Source organism: Sciurus vulgaris (assembly GCF_902686455.1).
Source record: "Sciurus vulgaris genome assembly, chromosome: 10".
Taxonomy (NCBI): domain Eukaryota; kingdom Metazoa; phylum Chordata; class Mammalia; order Rodentia; family Sciuridae; genus Sciurus; species Sciurus vulgaris.
The window spans coordinates 112,560,292-112,582,534 of record NC_136470.1 but is presented as its reverse complement, the minus strand read 5'-3'; the positions used below and the strand labels follow the sequence as shown (position 1 = coordinate 112,582,534).

At 35.4% G+C, this 22,243-nt stretch overlaps 1 protein-coding gene across 2 annotated transcripts in view; it reads left to right on the top strand.

The window, feature by feature from the left end:
- PPM1L (protein phosphatase, Mg2+/Mn2+ dependent 1L) overlaps positions 1 to 22,243 on the top strand; it is a 335,120-nt gene that overhangs the window by 11,605 nt on the left and 301,272 nt on the right. The window contains exon 1 of one of the 2 annotated variants that reach the window (XM_079155602.1): positions 12,458 to 12,478. The exons of the other annotated variant lie outside the window; for it this stretch is intronic. The gene's annotated coding sequence lies outside the window, so the exon portion shown is untranslated. Of the gene's footprint in view, positions 1 to 12,457; positions 12,479 to 22,243 lie in introns of those variants that run through there. 2 annotated transcript variants of the gene reach the window in all.

Sequence of the window (22,243 nt, the reverse complement as noted above, 5' to 3'; positions counted from 1 at the left end):
CTAAATATGACTTTTATAGAATTTGGGATTAAGAAATTTTTACTTCTCTTATATTTTCACACTTAGATGTTTTTCTAAATTTTTGTTTAAAAAATGATACTTTTTTTTCTATTTAGATGGTTGTGGCAGAGATTTTTGAATTGTCATATAATCTAAATATAGTGTCTAAGCTTTCACAGTTATATGAAATATCTATTTTAAAAAATTTTCATCAAGGAGATTCCACATTGTCCCTGTAGAATTTTTTTCTATATAAATCTTTAAGGAAATTCGTTTTTATATGTGAAGGGCTAGCTAGTTTAAGGGCATTTCTTTTAGACTAGCCTCAACAGAGAGACAGAAATTAAGATTAGGCTGTTACTATTTTTAAGTTGGTAATACTATTCTAATTAAAAATTTCCTTCCATCATATTAAATAAAATTACAATCAAATTTATGGAAGAGCTCAGCTTAAAAACAGAGATACAAAGTACTTTGTATCAAAGAGAGAATAGTTTTCCAGTGACCAATAACAGCTCTTCTTTGTAAAGAACTACTATGGCAATGAAGGAAATGTCATCTTCCAGTTTCAGAGATTGGTTGGTTTTGTCTTTTATGTCCACTGTCAGAAGCTTTCTTCATAATTAGAATAAGTTCTTGCTGTAAATCTAGATGGTGCATTATTTGGAAATTTTTGAATTCAAGTAGAAGCAGCTTAAACAGTTATTATTTCACATAACCAAAGGCCCAAAATGGGTAGTTCTTGGAAATTCCCTTTACTTTTCCCTCATAGTTGCAAGATGTGATGCTTAGAATTGCTGTAACCATCTTTGTGTAACTATAGTCTAGAGACATGAAAGAAATCATCTGTCCTGTGTTCCTTAACCCTGAAAAAACCTTCCTAGAAATTACTCCTCATATCTCATAGGTGAAAGTTATATTGCCTAAACATGACTTGGTTATGGGAATATGATCGGTGTGATTAACTCTGACCCATCCTAAATCTCTTTGGGTCTGGGGAGGAGCCCAAGCCTCCTCTGGAGACCATGACAGCCTAGAAAGGTGAGACTAAAGTTTTGTTAGCTAGAAAGAGGGGAAGTGGAAATGGTTATTTGTGTGTGGGGGGGTGTCACACAGGTGAGAGGGGTTTCAGAGAAGATGGCCTGGAACATTCCTTGTTTTGCACATTAGCAACCTCATTGGTGAATGTTACTGTTAAGTATACTGATGTGGGGAAAAATCAACTTTAGAGGCCTCTAGAAAAGGAGAAACTATCTTATTTTTTATTTGGCTTAGAATGGTTTTACCTGGATACTGAGAGCTAAATTTGCTATTTTTGGATCCCAACAAGTCTTAAAAAACTACTAAGAGGTGGTTTTCTAACACAGGTTTTTTTTTTTCTCTGTTTTGTGTAAATCAACAATAAGAAAAGATCTGAGTGTTTGTAGAACAGTAAGGTAGATTTTTCTCTCTTTAATATATGATTGTCGATTCAGTAGTTTCAGTTAAAGCTACTGATGAATGTGGAAATGTCATCATAGTTCTGCTGTAGGCTGTCCTTTTCTACTTTACTGTCTCCTGTTTTAGACAATGAATTTGTGGGTCAAATACAGTAGGGTTTTGGTTCCTTAATTATTAGATATAAAAAAATTATTGTTTAAAAAATTCTAATCTATTCCTGGCCAAATATGGAATTCCTGGGAGATTCAGATCATTTATACTCATTTCGGAGGGGGATTACTGGCAGTGGTATACACAATGGTGAGAGGGGACTGCTACAGAGGAATGAGGCTTTTGGAAGCGAGGTCTGGAGCCATCTTGCTCTGGCCCATCTGCCAGTTTTGATGAAGAAGGTTGTCCTCATTCTATTACTTTTTTTTTTTCAGTGCTAGGGATCAAACCCAGGGCATTACAGATGCTAGGCAAAGTCTGTATAATTGAGCTATACCCTGACCCTACTGTCCTTATTTTATTTAGGATTTCCTGTGCATAAAATCTTTGCCCTAATTTCTACTACCTGTCCTGTGAGGAAACTGTGACTTCTTACAGAAGAGTTATATATTGAGTGAAGCTCTGTCCCAACTTGGTGTAAAAGACAAAATCGTATCTAATCAAAATTTCCCTTGAAAGATCCCTCAAATTGCATGTAAAGAATAGTTTGAGAGTAATATGTAGTTATAAATGAATAATATCTAAAGTAATATATAATGAGGAATAAGTAAATGCATATAAACTATGTAAGTGATATGAGTATCTTGAATTTGTATAGATTTGCAAATGTTACTATTTCAGTATAGCTTCTGAATGATAATAGAATAAGTAGTTGAAAATTTTGAGATTTTTCATGTAGTGATTGAAATATTTTCTTATAGAGCATAATATATATTTCTGTGTGTGATCATTTTGAGAAAATGTAGTCTCAGAGGTTTATAGATACAAAAGAGAATAAATATGTGACTTTTAGGAGTTAGAAGTAAGATTACTTTATCCTGATTATTTTTAAAGTCAGTTTTAGGACGATAATGCCATATTGAATGTGTTATTTTTAATTGAAGTGCCAGCCTAGCTTTGCAACCAGATGGGAATACAGATTTGGGCACTCAGCCTGGTAATTTATAATCATAAATACGTAGAAAAAGTTTCTGTTTGCTGTTTCTTTGTTGCTTCTGGCTTGAGACTCTGGAGAATTTTATTCTCTACTGATTTCAGAAGACAGGCCAGTTGGGCATTCAGTCCTTTCCTCTTCCTGGCAATTCTGAGCCTCTGATATTGTAGGTGCAGGCCTAACCTGTTTCGGTAAACATCTGGTCCTGGGTTTGTCTAAGAGTGAGACTCACAATGCAGTAAATGATTGTTGGATATGAAGCTTATATTTTTAACATCTAAGGGATCCAAGTGACGCTGCTAAATACTCCTAGGGCTAAAGACCTGGAGTCCTAACAGTGGCCAAAGTTCTGTACACCTTCATAGTAGAGCCACAAGCCACAGCCTCTGGTCTGTGGAGCTATATAATCCCCAAAGGATCATGTAACAATGCAAACAAATTTAGATGTGAAAGAGTACAGGCAGGCATGTATTTTAGACATACTGCTTAAGAAGGACCTCTCTGATGAAAAACCAGCCAGGTGTTTGTCCGTTCTTCCTTCCTTCCTTCCTTCCTTCCTTCCTTCCTTCCTCCTTTCCTTTTCCTTTTCCTTTCCTTTTCCTTTTCCTTTTCCTTTCCTTTCCTTTTCCTTTTCCTTTCCTTTCCTTTCCTTTCCTTTTCCTTTCCTTTTCTTTCCCTTTCCCTTTCCTTTCCTTTTCCTTTCCTTTCTTTTCCTTTCCTTTCCTTTCCTTTCCATTTCCTTTCCTTTTCTTTCCCTTTCCCTTTCCTTTTCCTTTCCTTTCCTTTTCTTTTCCTTTTCCTTTCCTTTCCTTTCCTTTCCTTTTCCTTTCCTTTTCCTTTCCTTTCCTTTCCTTTTCCTTTCCTTTCCTTTCCTTTTCCTTTTCCTTTTCCTTTCCTTTCCTTTCCTTTCCTTTTCCTTTTCCTTTCCTTTCCTTTCCTTTTCCTTTCCTTTTCCTTTTCCTTTTCCTTTCCTTTTCCTTTTCCTTTCCTTTCCTTTCCTTTCCTTTCCTTTCCTTTCCTTTCCCTTTTCCTTTTCCTTTCCTTTCCTTTTCCTTTTCCTTTCCTTTTCCTTTTCCTTTTCCTTTTCCTTTTCCTTTTCCTTTCCTTTCCTTTCCTTTCCTTTCCTTTCCTTTCCTTTCCTTTCCTTTTCCTTTTCCTTTTCCTTTCCTTTCCTTTCCTTTCCTTTCCTTTTCCTTTTCCTTTCCTTTCCTTTTCCTTTTCCTTTCCTTTTCCTTTTCCTTTCCTTTCCTTTCCTTTCCTTTTTTTTCCTTTCCTTTCCTTTTCCTTTTCCTTTCCTTTCCTTTCCTTTCCTTTTCCTTTTCCTTTCCTTTCCTTTCCTTTCCTTTTCCTTTTCCTTTCCTTTCCTTTCCTTTTCCTTTCCTTTCCTTTCCTTTCCTTTCCGCAGTGGGAGTGCCTGAATGTTGTTTCCACTTGCCCAGAGAGTAGTCCTCTCCCCTAGCCTCCAAGGTAGATTTATGCTTTGGGGATAAGGACTTCCACTTTGTTCATTTAAAAAAAATTAAAACCTAGAAAATAATATCTTAACACAAGTCCATATTCAGATTTTGCCAATTATCTGAGTTGCTCTTTTTAAAAACAGCTGTACTAAGATATGATAAATATACCATAAACTGTACATATTTAGTATATAATTTGATCAGTTTTATGTAGACCTACAAAACCATCATTGTAATCAAGATAATGAACATAACTATCACTCGTTTCTTCATGCTTCTTGGTAAATTCCTCTTTTTTTCCTCCTTTTTTAATTCTTCCCCTGATCTCTCAGGTTTTTTTTTTTTTTTTGTTGTTGTTGTTGTTGTTACAGATTAGGTTTACTTTTGTAAAATTTTATATAAATGGCAATATTTAGTATGCACATTTTTCTGGCTTTTTCCCTCACTCATCACAATCATTTTGAGATCCATATAATTTCATCTATTAATAATTCATTTTAAAAATAATGGTCTATATTATAGTTTATTTGTTTTTATTGCTGAATTGTATTCCACTGTATGGATATGTCAATATTGTTAATCCATTCACTTGTTTGACATTTGTGTTGTTTGAGGTTTGTCTGTGAGCGTTCATCTATAAGTCTCAATATGGGCATGTGCTTCCATTTCTCTTGGGTAAATATCTGGTTGGATCATCCCAGTAGGTGTGTGCTGACTTTTTGAGAAATGACTAAACTGTTTTCTGAAGTGGTTGTACTATTTTACATTTCCAGCAGAGTGTGAGAATTCCAGTTGTTTTATATTCTTGCTGATCTTTCAAATTCTAACCATTCTAGTAGATGTGAAGTGGTATGTCGATGTAGTTTTAGTTTGTATTTTCCCAGTGGCTAAAATGTTGAAGATATTTTCATGTACTTTTTGGAAAATGGCTACTTTTGAAGACAGAGAGGAACAGTGCATCTTGGTTATCTTGTAAAATCTGACTCTTGTCCATGTCTCTGTGGTGTGAGTAAAGAGGAGAGGTGAAAAGGAAAGGAATGATTGGATATAACCCTTTCTTACTGAAAGAAGAGAGACCCAGAAGTGCATCCTAGAGATAAGTTCAGAGAAGTTATGCAGGAAATGGAATGAAACAGGGAGAACAGAGAGAAAGATTAGCATCTGTGATCACCAGAGGCAGTCTTTATTATCAGATTCTTTTGATTTCTTAACACTTAGTTTTCCTGTATTCCATGTTAACAATCTGAATAATTCTCCTTGGAAATTGCCTTGGGAAGCACAGACTTTATATTGCTTTTACTTTCTTCTTGCTCAACTTATTATTATTATTATTATTTTTTTTTTTTTTGCCTCATAATTGCCTGTACGATGGCCTGTTTTCAGCCCCTTTCATTTTTTGACTGTCTTTTTTTTCTGACTTTCTTGACCAGAGACTAACAACTAACTTCCTTCGCCTCATTGATACCACTTAGGTTTGTTTTATTTTCCTTCTTTTTTTTGCTCCTTCTCTGACTTCTTTGGCACTTTGTTTCCTTTGCCAAATATGGGTTTTGTGGAGGGCTCTGCTCTGGATGCTGGACTTTTGTTTCTTTGCTTCAGAATCTTTGCAGCTCCCATGGATTCAGTCGTCCTTTCTGATCACAGGCCTCTCTTCTCACCTAGAGCCTATATCTCCCTGCACGACCCCACATTTCTTTCTGGGTGTTACATTGTTAACAGTCTATCTGAATCCCAATTTGCCACCTTTGTAGATTAGTTTCTTCTCCAGAACTGTTTCTTCCTTTCATAGTGCTGTCATTCTTTCAGTCTCTCACTCTAAAAACTTCATGTCATCTTTTACTTTTTCCCTATTCAATGCAAGTCTGTGAGATTTTCTGTATTTCCTTTCATCCCTGTGTCCAACTTTGTAGTCACACTGCTACCATCCTGATTCAGATATATATCACTTCATGCTGGAATTGTGACATGGTTTCCTGATTACTTTTTTTCTGATCTCTCTCTTTCAGGTCACTCAGTAATGTCTGATAGATCAGTCTTCTAAATCCACTGGGCTATACATTGTTTCTTTAAAAAACAATCTCTGATTTCCATGATTGATTTCTCTGAAAAAAATTATTTTGGTTCATGTAACAGCATTGCTGGCTACTTTCTCTTACTCTTATCTTCTGTTGATCCCCTACAAAAAACTCTGCTGTAGCCAATTTAGTTTGTTATTGACTGAAACACTAATGGATACACATGCCCACTGCTGTGATTTATTACCTTTATTACGTCCTTGAGTATGTTCTCATTCCTCTTTGCCATAACTATGTCTTAATCTTATTTCAAGGCTCCTTTCAATTTCCAGCTCTTCCATGGAGTCTTGCTTGATCATATTAACTTTTCTTCCTTTAACTGTATGGTTCAACCTACTTGAGTTTCATGTTTCTAAGTCCCTATAGTATATGCTCCACTGTGCCAGGTTCTTGTGTTCTAATGATAATGACATCTGATAATAATTATAAAAATAACAGTGCCTAATAAATGAAAAGGAAATGACAAGTTGTGTGACTGCATCTGCTGTCACCTCTATCTGTTAGCAATCGAAGGACTCAGCTCATTCTGACTGTTAGTGCCCACTATGTGCCAAGTGCTGTCACTGAATCTTCATGGTTTTTGGAGGCAGCTGTTCTAATCCCCATGTTAAGGTTAGGGAAATTAGAGCTCAGACTACTGTGTGTGTTATGGTTTAGATATGAGGTGTTGCCAAAAAACTAATGTGAGATAATACAAGAATGGTCAGAGATGTAATGATTAGATTGAGAACTGCAACCTAATCAGTGGATTAATCCATTGATATGGAATGACTGACTGGTAACTGTAGGCAGGTAGGGTATCTCTGGAGGAAGTAGTTCACTGGGGTGTGCCTTTGGGATTTATATTTTGTCCTTGGTGAGCAAGCTTTCTATGCTTCCTGGTTGCCATGTCCTGAGCTGCTTTTCTCTGCCACACCCTTCTGCCATGATGTTCTGCTTCACCTCTAGTCCAGAGTTATGGAGTCAGCCAGTGGAGTCAACAAACTATGGACTGAACCTCTGAAACCATGAACCAAAATAAATTTCCTCTTCTAAATTGTTCTTGTCCGGTATTTTAGTCAGAGCAGTGCAAAAGCTGACCAAAACAATGTTTTCCGGATTATACAATTGCAAAGTGGCAGAGCTTGGATAAAATATTTCTCATGTCTGCCTTATTCTAAAAGACATCCTCTTCCTTACTATGCTGTCGTTTTCTGTGTGCTAACGTGTTTGACAAGGTGCTCATTTGGGGATACTCTCAGCTTATTTTCAAGTATTGTAGATTATCTGTGGAAAATATTTCAAGTTTATGGGAATGGGATTAAGTTGAGGAAATAAGGTAATTCACTTATACCATTTGTTCATGTTTACTTCTTTTGTTTTTCTCATTATTTCTTGCAGTTTTTACAATGCATGTTTCATCCAGAAGTTCTTTAAATAAGGACCGAAGGAAAATACAGATTAAATATGTAAATATCTAAAGATTGTCCTAGGCAAGTGGTTTTCATCATTTTGCCAGGTAACTCTTTTTGGTGTAAGGCAAAAGTTTTGTGAATTGGGGTTGGCTCCTCTGAAGAAGCTAGGTAACATTCTCAGATTTAACTTGGTCTGCCATTCAAAAGGTGGTTCTATTATTTGGTGAGAAGTGGTATGGTTTACAGTATGTTAGACAAGTATCAATTTCATTTCCTTTCCTCTCCTTCTCCCTCCTTCTCTCCCTACTTCTTTCCCTTCCTTCCTTCCTTCCTTCCTTCCTTCCTTCCTTCCTTTCGCTGAGTATTGGACTCAGTGATCTACATCTGCAGCCTATTTTTATTTTTAATTTAGAGACAGGGTCTAAGTTGCTCAGATTGGTCTAAAACTTACAAACCTCTTCCCTTGGCCTCTTTAGTAGCTGGGAACATGTATCCACATTCATATGTAAAGTAGAGAACACATCTTAGAATTCAATTGAAAAGAAAGTTCAATGTATAGTTTCCCTCTTTAAAGGATCATGCAAAAATAAAGTTGTATATAGTATTTAGTGAGTATCAGAGTGGAGAAATGTCAATGAATAATTTCAACTACCTGTGGGCAGAAACAATGATTCAGAGACTTGAGATTTGAAATTCTTGGTTTGTACTCAAAAAAGAGAATCATCAGATAAATTACACAACAAAGAGAAAATAGTTTATTGATAGTGTGGGAATACGTTTATCATTCAGCTCTCTCTCTATATGTGTGTGTGTGTATGTTTTAAATATATGTAATGTATAAAGTGGTATTCCTTTAATTTATATATGTATACATTAATCATTTAGAGTTATAGGAACAGCATTGTAGAGTCTGTTCAGCACAGGGAATTTGTAGATTTCTCATGTACAAAATGGGCATTATCTACTTTTGGGAGCTTTATAAATCATATCAAAAGCCAGAATAACTCAATTCTTCACAGCTAACACTAGTAACTACCTCTTTATCATCTCCTCCAGTGTGGGAAACAAGTTGCATTGTGTTTTTTTTTTTTTTTTCTCACCCATACAATTATCCAGAGAATGATGGTCTCATAGTTTGAAAATATGATGTTTCTTCAAGGATTAGATTAAACTTCCCTTGTCAGTGTAGAATCTAAGTTTAAAAACAGTTTTGCTTTCCTTAAATTGAAAAGGAGTTGTGGCTATGAATGTTTAGGCTTGCATTATGCTTATGATTTATGGTTTAGTTTATCTACTTTCAGATATGCAGTACTGTCTTGGTACATTGTACAGAGTGGGTGCCATGTAAATGTTTGTTAAATTAGTCTTATGGAATCAGAGATTATTGAAGTGAAAGTCTTTAGTAACCCTTCCATTTCTTCTATGAGGATTTAATCTAAATAATTTTCAATATACTTTCATTAGCGATTTTTAACTGTGGTAAAAACCACATACAAAATTGACCATTTTAAGTATACAGTTCGGTAATGTTAAGTATATTCACATTATTATACAACAGATATTTAGAACTTTTTCTTCTATTAATCAGTTTCTCATTTTTCACCTTCCCCAGCCCCTGATAATCAATCACCATTCTACTTTGTTTCTATGAATTTGACGCCTTTAGATAGTGCATATAAGTAGACTCATTCAGTATTTGCATTTTTGTGACTGGCTTATTTCAGTTAGCACAATGTACTTCCAATTCACCTATGTTGTAGTTTGTGGAAAGATTTCCTTCTAAGACTGAATAATATTCCATTGTACATATTTATCATATTTATCATCATATTTATTTATCTTTTCATCCTTTGATGGATGTTTGAGTTGCTTCCATCTCTTGGCTGTTGTGAACAGGGCTTCTGTGAATACTAGTGTGGAAAATACCTCTTCAAGATCCTTCTTTCAATTCTTTTGAATATATACCTAGAAATGGGTTTGCTAGATCATATGGTAGTTTTATTTAAAAAATTTGAGGAACTGTCATACTGTTTTCATTAGCAGTACACCATTTTATAGTGTACAAGGGTTCCAGTTTCTCTGCATGCTTGTTATTTTCTATTTTCATAATAGTAACTGTCCTAATGGGTATAAGATGATGGGTTCTTGTTGGTTTGATTTGCATTTTCCCTGGTGATTAGTACAGTTGAGCATATTTTTCCTCATACTTGTTTGTCATTTGCCTGTCATCTTTGGAGAAATGTTATTCAAGTTTTTTGCCCATTTTCTTTCTTTCTTCCTTTTTTTTTTTTTTTTTTTTTTTTGGTGCTGGGGATTGAATCCAGGGTCTTGTGCTTGTGAGGCAGGCATTCTACCAACTGAGCCATATCCCCAACCCTGCCCGTTTTCTAATTGGGTTATTTGTTTGTTGTTGAGTTATAGGAGGTCTTAATATATTGTAGATGTTAACTTTAAAAAAAAATTTAGTTATATGTGACAGTGGAACATATAACTTATTCTATTGGGTTCCCACTCTTGTGGTCATACATGATATGGAGTTAACCTGGTCATGTATACAAATACAAGGCTAGGAAAGTTATGACAAATTAATTCAACTGTCTTTTCAGTTCTCCTCCCCACTCCCTTCCCTTTGTTACCCTTTGTCTAGTCCAATCTAGTTCTATTATTCCTTTTCTCAATCACCCTTGTTTTGGGGAAACATCAATAAATCAGAGAACATTCAGTCTTTGGCTTTTTTTGGGATTGGCTCATTTCACTTAGCACAATATTCTCTAGTTCTCTCCATTTACTAGTAAATGCCATAATTTTATTCTTCTTTATGTCTGAGTAGTATTCCATTCTATATATATACCATATTTTTTTTATTCATTTATTTGTTGAAGGACATGTAGGTTGGTTCCATAGCTTGGCTATTGTGAGTTGAGCTGCTATAAACACGGGTGTGGCTGTGTCACTATAGTATGCTGATTTTAAGCTCTTTGGGTATAAACTGAGGAATGGGATAGCTGGGTCAAAGGGTGGTTCCATTCCAAGTTTTCTAAAGAATTTTCATACTGTTTTCCAGAGTCGTTGCACCAATATGCAGTCCCACCAACAATGTATAAGAGTACTTTTCTCCCCACATCCTCACCAATACTTATTGTTACTTGTATTCTTTATAACTGCCATCTGACTGGAGTGAGATGGAATCTCAGTGTGGTTTGATTTGCATTTCTCTAATTGCTAGAGATGTCAAACATTTTTTTCATATATGTTTTGACCATTCATATTTCTTTTGTGAAGTACCTGTTCAGTTCTTTTTCCTATTTATTGATTGAGTTATTTATTTATTTTTGATTGGTGTTAATTTTTTTATGTTCTTTATATATCCTTGAAATTAATGCCTTACCTGAGGTTCTGGTGGTGAAGATTTTCTCCCAATCTGTAGGATCTCTGTACATGTTCTTGATTGTTTCCTTTACTGTGAAGAAGTTTTCCAGTTTGAAACCATCCCATTTATTGATTCTTGATTTTACTTTTTGCACTTCAGGAGTCTTGTTGAGGAATTCAGTTCCCAAGCCGACAAGTTGGAGAGTTGGGCCTACTTTTTCTTCTAGTAAGTGTGGGGTCTCTAGCCTAATGCCTAGGTCTTTGATCTACTTAGAGTTGAGTTTTATACAGGGTGAGATATAGGGGTTCAATTTCATTCTATTATATATGGATTTCCAGTTTTCCCAGCACCATTTTTTGAAGATGCTATCTTTTTCCAATGTAAGTTTGTGGCCCCTTTGTCTAGAGTGAGAATGTACTTATGTGTGGGTGTGTCTCTGTGTCTCCTACTTCCTTTCATTAGTCTTCATGTCTGTATTTGGTGCCAATACTGTGCTGTTTTTGTTACTATAGTTCCGTAGTATAATATAGGGTCCAGTATTGTGCTGACTCCTGCATCACTTTTTGAGATAAGGATTGGTTTGGCTATTCTGGGCCTCCTATTTTTCCAAATGAATTTCATGATTGCCTTTTCTGTTTCTATGAAGAACATCATTAGGCTCTTTATAGGAATCATTAAATCTGTGTAGCATTTTTGGTAGTTTGGTGAATATTAACTCATCAGATATGTGATTGGTAAGTATTTGCTCTTGTATTTCTAATATATATTTATAACTTTTAGTATCGATAATTTCAAATTTCCAGAAAAGTTTTAAAGACTAATACAGATTGAGAATCCTTTATCCAAGATACTGGGGAAATAAGTGTTTCAGAGTTTTTTTGATTTTTTTGAATATTTGCATAGATTTACCAATGGAACATCTCTAAATCTGGAAATCTGAAAATCTGAAACTTTTAAGTATCATATTGGTATTTTTAGGATTTTGGATTTTCAGCTTACGAAAACTCTTTATCAGAGTTACCCACTTGTTTTCAAAGGGGCATCTGAGTTACTTGACATTGTGTTGAGCCAATTCAGTGAATTAATTACTTGTAGCTAGGGGAGAGATAAAAATATAAACACAGTGCTTGTCTGAATATGCAAAATAAATAAGAATGTTTATAAAGTAATTAGTACAGATGAGAATAATTTAGGTAAGAACAAAAGTAAGAGGTTAAAAAGTAAGAATGACATGTGTTATTAGAACTGAAGACCTGTCTCTGTTCTGAATGTGGTGCTATTCCTCTCCAGCATGACCAGGAGATTTTTGGCAATGTTTGGAGACATTGCCCAACTGTGAGGAGTGTGAGGTTAAGTTGTCCTACTGGTGTCCAGAGGGAAGAGGCTAGGGATGCCGCTAAATATCCTACAGTGCACAGTATAACCCCATTTGACAAAGAATTATCCAGCCCAAACTTTGACTAGTGCCAAGATTGAGGAACCTTGTTTTATCCCAGGAACCAGACTGCAGAAAACCTGTCTTGAGAACTTTAAAGGCTTTTGGACCCATGTAAAGAGCTTGGGTGAGATAGTGAAGACCATCCTTGGTAAAGAATAAGGTATGAAAAAGTATGTTCTGTCTTGTGCATGAAAGGGCTTAGTTGATCTGCTTTCTGTAAATTTTCACAACAGTTTAAAAATGGTTTTCCTGGTTTTATTTCATATTAGTCACTTATAGCTAATGTGTTTGACCTGTTCCATTATCCTCTTTGCAACTTTTTGCTGTAATAAAACTTTCTAAACTCTGTAAAAAGCAGACGCATAATACAAAAGATCGTAACACATAGAGGAAGAAAGAGGTGGTATTGGGAAAATACGACTTAATTGGTTTCCTTTCAATTCTCAGTTTACTGCAGAGAAGCTAGATGTCTGATCTGCTTTGTCACTGATTCCAGTGGGCTGAGAAGAGAAGAGAAACAGCATGGGCATTGAAATCCTTGAGACCTAGTTTTACATCTAGATCATTGGTTACTAAGTTTTGTAACCTTGGGAAAATAACTTACACACTCTGAATTCAGTATCTTCTTCTCTTTCTTGGGGATAAATCTGCTTCACTGAGTGGTGAGGGGCAGTGGAATACAGTAGTTGAGGTTGTGGACTTTCACAATTACTTGCGTGGCTTCAAATCTTGACTCTACTATCTTCTTGTTGGGTGCCCTTTGGTAAGTTCCTCAACCTTTGTAGTTATCTTTATCTTAAAAAAGAGAATGCTTATTCTACTAATATTCTAATATTCTACTAATATTCTTAGTATTTACTTCTTAGTCCTATTATAACATTAAATGAATTAATATATATAAAGTACTTAAAGTAGTACCTTGCACATAGTAGACACTCAGTAAATGCTACCTGTTTTTTAAAATGGTAGCTATTTTAGAAATTTAATTTTAGTTGCGGATAGTTTGTTGTACTATGGTGACTTTATAACAAAATTTCTTTAGCCCTGGAAGTTAAATTGGTGGGGACTGATCTTAAGTTTTCAGGATGCTAAAAGGAAAGTGGTCATTCTTTTGCTTCCTATTTGTACCTGGCAAAGGCTCTGTTAGATCCTTGTTCAAAAATGTATTTAAAGAATTACAGGCCTCACCAGAGTTCTGTGGCATAATTAAAAGGTTACTAGAACAGCTACTTGGAGTGGTGGGGGAGGTTTGGAATTGGAATTAGTTGTTCTAGCCCAGTTTTCATGAATGTACCCTTCGGGGAGAGGGAGTGGAGATTAGCAGGAGATAACAAAATTTCTTTGGTGTGTGTGTATATACATAATATGATATATATATATATAATATAATATAATATGATATGATATATATATATATATGTGTATTTATTTTTATTTTTTGGTACTGGGGATTGAATCCAGGGGCACTTAACTACTGAGCCACATCCCCAGCCCTTTAGTTTTGAGACAAGATCTCATTAAGTTACTTAGGGACTCACTAAGTTGCTGAGACTGGCATTGAACTCATGACCCTCTTGCCTCAGCCTCCCTAGCTTCTGGGATTACAGGTGTGCACCACCATGCCTGGCAGTTTGATTCTTTTTAAACTCCATGTTTAATTGTTAGGATATGTAGGTGAAGGGGCTTTTCTTTCCTGCTTGGCAGCATAGGGGATTTAGACTCAGCCAAAGGCAATACAGTAGAACCAACTATCAGGTTGTGCCAACTCTTGCCAGGGATTGGGTTGTAGACATACATATTTATAGCATACACATAGTTCATTCATTTCTTGAAATATAAGAACATATTATGTTGCTTTAAGATACAGTATATATAAAGGGCTTGGCACGGTGCCTAGCATCATAGTGCTTTATTGAGTTAGCTATCATCATCATCATCATCATCATCATCATTGCTTTTAAATGTTATGTTTTGTTTTAGTTCAGAAAATAATGAAGGGCTGGGGATATGGCTCAGTTGGTAGAGTGCCTGCCTTATAAGCACAAGGCCCTGGGTTTAATCCCCAGCACCGCAAAAAAAAAAAAGAAAAAAGAAAAAGAAAATAATGAAAAATTTCCTCTTCATTTAGCAACCATTTCCTGTTTATCTACCTTTTTGTTGATGCATATTAATCATACACAATAGTGAGTTTCATTGTGGGCATATTTAGACATGCACACAACATAACTTGATCAATTTCACTCTCCTGTATCTCACCTTACCTGCCTTCCTATTCCTACCTCAACCCTACTGGTCTCCCTTTTATTTTTATGAGATTTTTTTTTCTCTCTAGCTTCCACATATGACAGAAAACATACAATTGTCAGAGATTTCTGAGTATGGTTTACTTCACTTAACATCATGCTTAACATGTTTCCTCAATAGTCCTGCAAATGACATCTTTATAACTAAATAAATCTCTGTTGTGTATGTGTACCGCATTTAAAAAATTTATTCATCTATTGATGAACCCAGGCTGGTTCCATAACTTGGCTATTGTGCATTGTGCTGCTATAAACATGGGAAAGCATGGTTCTGTAAAGCATGCTGTCTTTAATTCTTTAGGATAAATACCGAGGCATGGTAAAGCTGGATCATGTGATAGGTCTATTTTTAATTTTTTGAGGAACTTCCATACTGATTTTTATAGTGTCTGTACTAATTTATTTTCTCACTAACAGTGTAGAAGCATTCCTTGTTTCTCTGCATCCTCACTGACATTTCCTGTTATTTGTTTTATTTATTTTGTTTTATTATTTTTCCCATATTTTTATTGGTACATTATAATAATAGCAGAACTTGTTACATATTTATACATGCACACAATATAACAACATAATCCCAGTATTTCCCGTTTCCTTCCTCTCCTTCCTCCCCCTTGTCCCTTTCCTCTTCTCTAATGTTATTTATATTCTTGATGATTGCCATTCTGACTGGAATGAGATGGAATCTCAGTGTAGTTTTGATTTGTATTTCCCTGATGGCTAAAGATGTTGAACATTTTTTCATATAATTGTTTGCCATTTGTATTTCTTATTTTGAGAAGTGTCTGTTAATTCATTTGCCCATTTGTTGAATGGGTTTTTGTTTTTCAGTGTTGTGTATTTTTGACTTCTTTACATATTCTGGATATTAATCCCTTGTTGGAAGAGTACCTGACAAAGATTTTCTCTCATTTTGTAGGCTCTCTTTACTTACTCTTAACTTTCTTTTGCTGTGCAGAAGCTTTTAAATTTGGTGCCATCCCATTTATTTATTCATAGTATTATTTCCTGAGCTATTGGACTCCTGTTAAGGATATTGCCTGTGCTTATATGTTGGAGTGTTTCCCTTCTGTTTCTTCTATCAGTTACAGAGTTTCTGGTCTTATTCCTAGGTCTTTGATCCATTTTGAGTGAACTGAGTGTGGGCGAGAGAGAGGGATCTAGTTTTATTCTTCCACATATGGATATCTAGTTTTCTCAGCACCATTTGTTAAAGGCTGTCTTTTCTCCAGTGTATGTTTTTAGCACCTTTGCGAAGAATGAGATGGCTGTATAATTGTGGGTTTGTCTCTGTGTCTCCTGTCCCATTCCATTAGTCTGTGTGTCTGTTTTTATGTCAGTACCATTGCTGTTTTTGTTATTATACCTCTGAAGAAACTAGGATAGAAGGATGTTACCTCAATATAGTAAAGGCTATGTACTTTAAACCCAAAGTCAATTTCATACTCAATGGGGAAAAACTGAAAGCATTTCCTCTAAAATCATGAGCCAGGCAAGGACGTCTTCTTTTACCACCCCTGTGCAGTATAGTGCTTTAAAATATTACCAGAGCAGTTAGGCAAGAGAAGGAAATGAAAGGGGTAAAAATAAAAAAGGAAGAAGTCAAAGCATCCCTATTTGCATATAGTATGATCCTACACATAGAAAATTCTAATGTCTCCACCAGAAGACTTCTAGATCTGCTGAGCAAATTCAGCCAAGTAGTGGGATACAAAATCAACATACAGAAATCAAAAGCTTTTCTATCCACAAATAATGAACCCACTCAGAAAGAAATAAAGAAAAAATTCTATTCACAATAGCTTCAAAATAGAGAAATCCCTAGGGATTATTCTAATGAAAGAGATGAAAAACTTAATTAGACATAGAAGAAGACACAAGAAGATGGAAAGACCTTCGAGGTTCATGGATAGGCAGAACAAATATTGTTAAAATGACCATATTACCAAGAGTGATCCACAGGTTCAGTGCAATCCCCTTGAAAATACCAATGACATTCTTTACAGAACTAGAAAAAAATCCTAAAATTCATATGGAAGAATAAAAGAACCAGAATAGCCAAAAAGAACAATGCTGGAGGTATTATAATACCCAACTTCAAATTATTTTACTTTTTATGGAAGTACACACATTTAAAGAGTATACATCACAAGCAGGGCATGGTGGTATTCACCTGTAATGCTAGCTACTAAAGAGGCAGAGATTGGAGGATTGTTTGAGGCCAGCTTGGGTAACTATTTAGACCCTGTATCAAATAAAAAAAAAAAAAAAAAAAAGAGTCTGGGGATGTAACTTAGAGGTAAAGAGCTTACTTACCACGTGTTGTGGAGGATGGCGGGGAGTATACATCAGTAAATCAGAATTCTATAGCTTAATGAATTGTTAACAAACTGAATCCATTCATGAAATCAATGCCAATTCAAGAATCAACATTTCCATACTTCAAAATCCCAAATCATGTTCCCTTCTGCTTACTTACTATCCCTTATTTTTTAGGAAAAACATCGGTTTTTCTTTAAGAGACATTCAGAGCTTCTCATGTCTTTTTGTAAGCTCTTAATAGCTGTGGCTGAGAGATACAGCCTTAGGGTTGGCCTTATTGTTCACTTTTATTTTCTTTTGCTTTAAAAAGCATATTTCTTAGAAAGAAATTTCAATCCTGCAGTTGTTAAATTTGAGCATGGATAGGCTGAGTGATCTTGTGTATGTTCGTCTCCAAATAGGTAATATCTTCTTTGCTTTTATTTATCAATACTATAGGAGTCCATTGAAACCAAAAAGTTATTCATTGTGGTAAAAGAAAAGGAAAATGGCTCAGCTGCACCAGCTCTTAGATGTCCTCACAAAAAAGCATTTCACATTCAAAAGAACTCAGGGCACCTGAAAAAAGCTTGTGATGGAGGAAGGCTGCACAATGCTGAATGCACTCATCTCAGGTAGAACGGATAGAACAAGATGACTAGGCTGAAGGGCTGGCAACTTCTAGAAGTAATGGACTACAGCGTGTTTACCCTGTGGTTGTAGGACAGCTTTAGAAACCAGTGGTAATTTTCTAAATGTGACCTCTCGGAGGAAGAATAAAGATTTGGGGATTGAATTTGAGGCCCTTTATGTATTTTCTTTTTGAATTAAAAGCAAGGAAAACAGTAATTCTGAACCATCCCCCTACCCCCAAACTAGTCTCATCTTGTGTGTTTTGTTTAACTAACTGCCTAGTTATGTCTGTGCATGCATTTCAGAATGTCATTACTCAGTTTTGGCTAGCATTTTATTTCTTGAAATTTATTTAGTTTACAAAAATCAAGATACAATTCATGTACCCTAAAATTCTCCCTTTTATAATTCACTGGTTTTTAGTCTATTCGTAAAGTTGCATAACCACCAATATTAGAGCATTTTCTTCACCCTGTGAAGGAACTTTATACCTACCAATACTTTCCTCTTTCTATTTGTTTGGTTTTGACAAATAAATGCTGTTTTATTAGTTCTATTTCATATATGTCTTTCTTCTACAGGGTGTCATGACAGTTGTTTGATCCTTTTGCATAGAAGTTTGTCCTATGCAACTTATGTCCTAAAGTTAATTTGGGGGGTGTGTTTTCACTGAAACTTACAGGACATAAAAAGATGGTATATTGTTCACAATAACTTATGAAAGTTTCAGTGCACATGGACAATAGTGTGGCTTGTATAAAACCAGGCATAATGAAGATTTCTGACTATGTACTTTTATTGGCCTGTACTTTAAAAATTTAATGGATTGAGAAGTCAATTCTTCTGGTCTACATGGAAAGGTATATATTTGTGTATTCCTTTATCAAACTGGTTTTTGAAAAAATGCACAAAATGTATTTATGTTAACACTTGGCTGATTATGAAGGACTAGAATTGATTGTTTCTACACTAACATTGATTTTCTTAAGAAACATCATTTATATTTTAAAAAGTTTTTGAATCTGTGCTTTTATATTTCAAAGTTATATATACTGGTTGAAAAAATTTCAAACATATAGAGCTGTCAAGTAAAAAAAATATTTGTCATCTGAACTCTCTATTTATTTATTTTTAAAAAACCTTTATTTTTATCTATTTCTATGTGGTGTTGAGAATTGAATTTGGTACCTCATGCGTGCTAGGCAAGTGCTCTACTACTGAGCCACTGTCCCAGCCCAGAACTCTCACTTTATAGCTCATGCTTCAGGTGTTTTTACAAAACTTTTTTTTTTTTTGGTGGTGGTGGTACTGGGGATTGAACCTAGGGCCTTTTTCATGCTAGGCAATCACTCTACCAACTGAGCTATATCCCCAGCCAATCCTAAAAGCTGCTTAATTTTTACTTGTTTTTAAATATACTCATTTATTCTAGAATTTAACACTGTTTAAAGTTGGTGGACAGCTTTAATTTTTTTTTTTTTGCTTTTCAAAATGGTGATTATTAAGAAAAATCAACAATCTTTCTCAAACATTTTTGGGAAATATTTGGATTCTTCATGGGTCTGTGGGACTTTTTTTTGTACTAGGGACTGAACCCAGGGGCACTGAACTACTGAGCCACAATCATAGCCCTGTTTTATTCTTTATTTTGAGAGAAGGTCTCACTAAGTTGCTTAGAGTCTTGATAAGTTGCTGAGGCTGACTTTGAACTTGTGATCTTCCTGTCTCAGCCTCCCAAACTGCTGGGATTAGAGGGGTGTGCCACTCTGCCTGGCTTCAGTGGAACTTTGGAGTAACTAAGGAAATATGCATATTTCAAGATCTGGGTCTGTTTGTCATCAAAGAAGGCCATGTGAGTCTAAAACACTTAAAAAGGTCTCCTCCTCCAGAGCAGTTTCATAGGAATGCTGGGTCCAAATGACTTCCAAATTCATATCTACATCTTTTCAGGCATAAATATTTCATCATGGTAATGCTGTCTGCAGTTCAATTGTATTTGTACTTTAAAAGCAATTCCCAGAAGAGAATGGCATTTATAATATATTATGTATAGAAATCAAATAGTAGAGATATCAAAACTTTATGGATGGAAAAAAAAATTGTAGTTGATTAGATTCACTTTAACACCTCCCCCTCTCTAGGTATGAAATGCCTCTCCCTTTTTTCTCTTGAATCCTAGTTTTCTGCATTGTCTCAGGGAGTTTCCAAAAAGCTTTTTGTAATTTTGTAGGGATTCTTGAGTTTGAACTATGAACTATGTTCTAAGGAATCAGGTACTGAATTGAAGAAATATATTATAAATAAAAAAGAAAGAAAGAAAATAGCTTGGGAGGAAATCCTAAATTTTAGGTCAGAAGTATTCAGGAAGAATATGAGTTATGTGAACTGCTGCTTAAACAAGGTAGATTCAGGTATCACTTGAAACTAATAATGACTTTAATATCTTTGGAAACATAATAACATTTTCATTCTGCTAGGTTAACTTGCAGTTAACTAGCAAATTAATAATTTTAGAGCACTTAATGCTATAGTTGCTTCAATTTTTTTTCTTTTTTTATTTATTTTAAACAAACGGGATACATGTTGTTTGTCTGTTTGTACATGGGTTAAAGGCATACCATTTGTATAATCATAAATTTACATATGGTAATGTTGTTTGATTCATTCTATTATTTTTTCCCTTCCCCCCACCTGTCCCACCCTTCTTTTCCCTCTAAACAGTCCTTTCTTCCTCCATTCTTGTCCCCCTCCCTAACTCTAACCCTAACCCTAACCCTAACACTAACTCCCCCCACCCTCCCCCTTATGTGTCATCATCCACTTATCAGCGAGATCATTCGTCCTTTAATTTTTTGAGATTGGCGTATCTCACTTAGCATGATGGTCTCCAATTTCATCCATTTGCCTGTAAATGCCATAATTTTATCGTTCTTTATGGCAGAGTAATATTCCATTGTATATATATACCACAGTTTCTTTATCCACTCATCAATCGAAGGACATCTAGGTTGGTTCCACAATCTGGCTATTGTGAATTGAGCAGCTATGAACATTGATGTATCTCTGTAGTATGCTGATTTTAAGTCCTTTAGGTATAGGCCAAGGAGTGGGATAGCTGGGTCAAATGGTGGTTCCATTCCAAGTTTTCTAAGGAATCTCCACACTGCTTTCCAGAGTGGCTGCACTAATTTGCAGCCCCACCAGCAATGTATGAGTGAACCTTTCTCCCCATATCCTCGCCAACACCTGTTGCTTGTATTTTTGATAATCGCCATTCTAATTGGGGTGAGATGAAATCTTAGGGTGGTTTTGATTTGCATTTCTCTTATTACTAGAGATGCTGAACATTTTTTCATATGTTTGTTGATTGCTTGTACATCTTCTTCTGTGAAGTGTCTGTTCATTTCCTTAGCCCATTTGTCGATTGGATTATTTGTATTCTTGGTGTAGAGTTCTTTATAGATTCTGGAGATTAGTGCTCTATCTGAAGTATGATTGGCAAAGATTTTCTCCCACTCTGTAGGCTCTTTCTTCACATTACTGATAGTTTCCTTTGCTGAGAGAAAGCTTTTTAGTTTGAATCTATCCCAGTTATTGATTCTTGCTTTTATTTCTTGTGCTATGGGAGTCCTGTTGAGGAAGTCTGGTCCTAGGCCGACATGTTGAAGATCGGGACCTACTTTTTCTTCTATAATCTGCAGAGTCTCTGGTCTGATTCCAAGGTCCTTAATCCATTTTGAGTTGAGTTTTGTGCAGGGTGAGAGATATGGGTTTAGTTTCATTCTGTTGCATATGGATTTCCAATTCTCCCAGCACCATTTGTTGAAGAGGCTATCTTTTCTCCATTGCATATTTTTGGCGCCTTTGTCTAGTATTAGAAAGTTGTATTTATTTGGGTTTGTGTCTGTGTCCTCTATTCTGTACCATTGATCTACCGGTCTATTTTGGTACCAATACCATGCCGTCTTTGTTACTATTGCTTTGTAATAAAGTTGAAGTTCGGGTATTGCGATACTCCCTGCTTCATTTTTCCTGCGAAGGATTGCTTTAGCTATTCTGGGTTTCTTATTCTTCCAGATGAATTTCATGATTGCTTGCTCTATTTCTGTAAGGTACGTCATTGGGATTTTAATTGGAATTGCATTGAATCTGTATAGCACTTTTGGTAGTATGGCCATTTTGACAATATTAATTCTGCCTATCCAAGAACATGGAAGATCTTTCCATCTTCTAAGGTGTTCTTTAATTTCTTTCTTTAGTGTTCTGTAGTTTTCATTGTAGAGGTCTTTCACCTCTTTTGTGAGATTGATTCCCAAGTATTTTATTTTTTTCGAGGCTATTGGGAATGGGGTAGTTTTCCTAATTTCTCTTTCTGAAGATTCATCACTTATGTATAAAAATGCGTTGGATTTATGGGCATTGATCTTGTAACCTGCTACTTTACTGAATTCACTTATGAGTTCTAAGAGTTTTCTGGTGGAATTTCCAGGTTCCTCTAAATATATAATCATGTCATCAGCTAACAGGGATAGTTTGAGTTCTTCTTTTCCAATTCGTATTCCTTTAATTTCCTTGGTCTGTCTAATTGCTCTGGCTAGAGTCTCAAGAATGATATTGAATAGGAGTGGTGAAAGAGGGCATCCCTGTCTTGTTCCAGTTTTTAGGGGGAATGCTTTCAGTTTTTCACC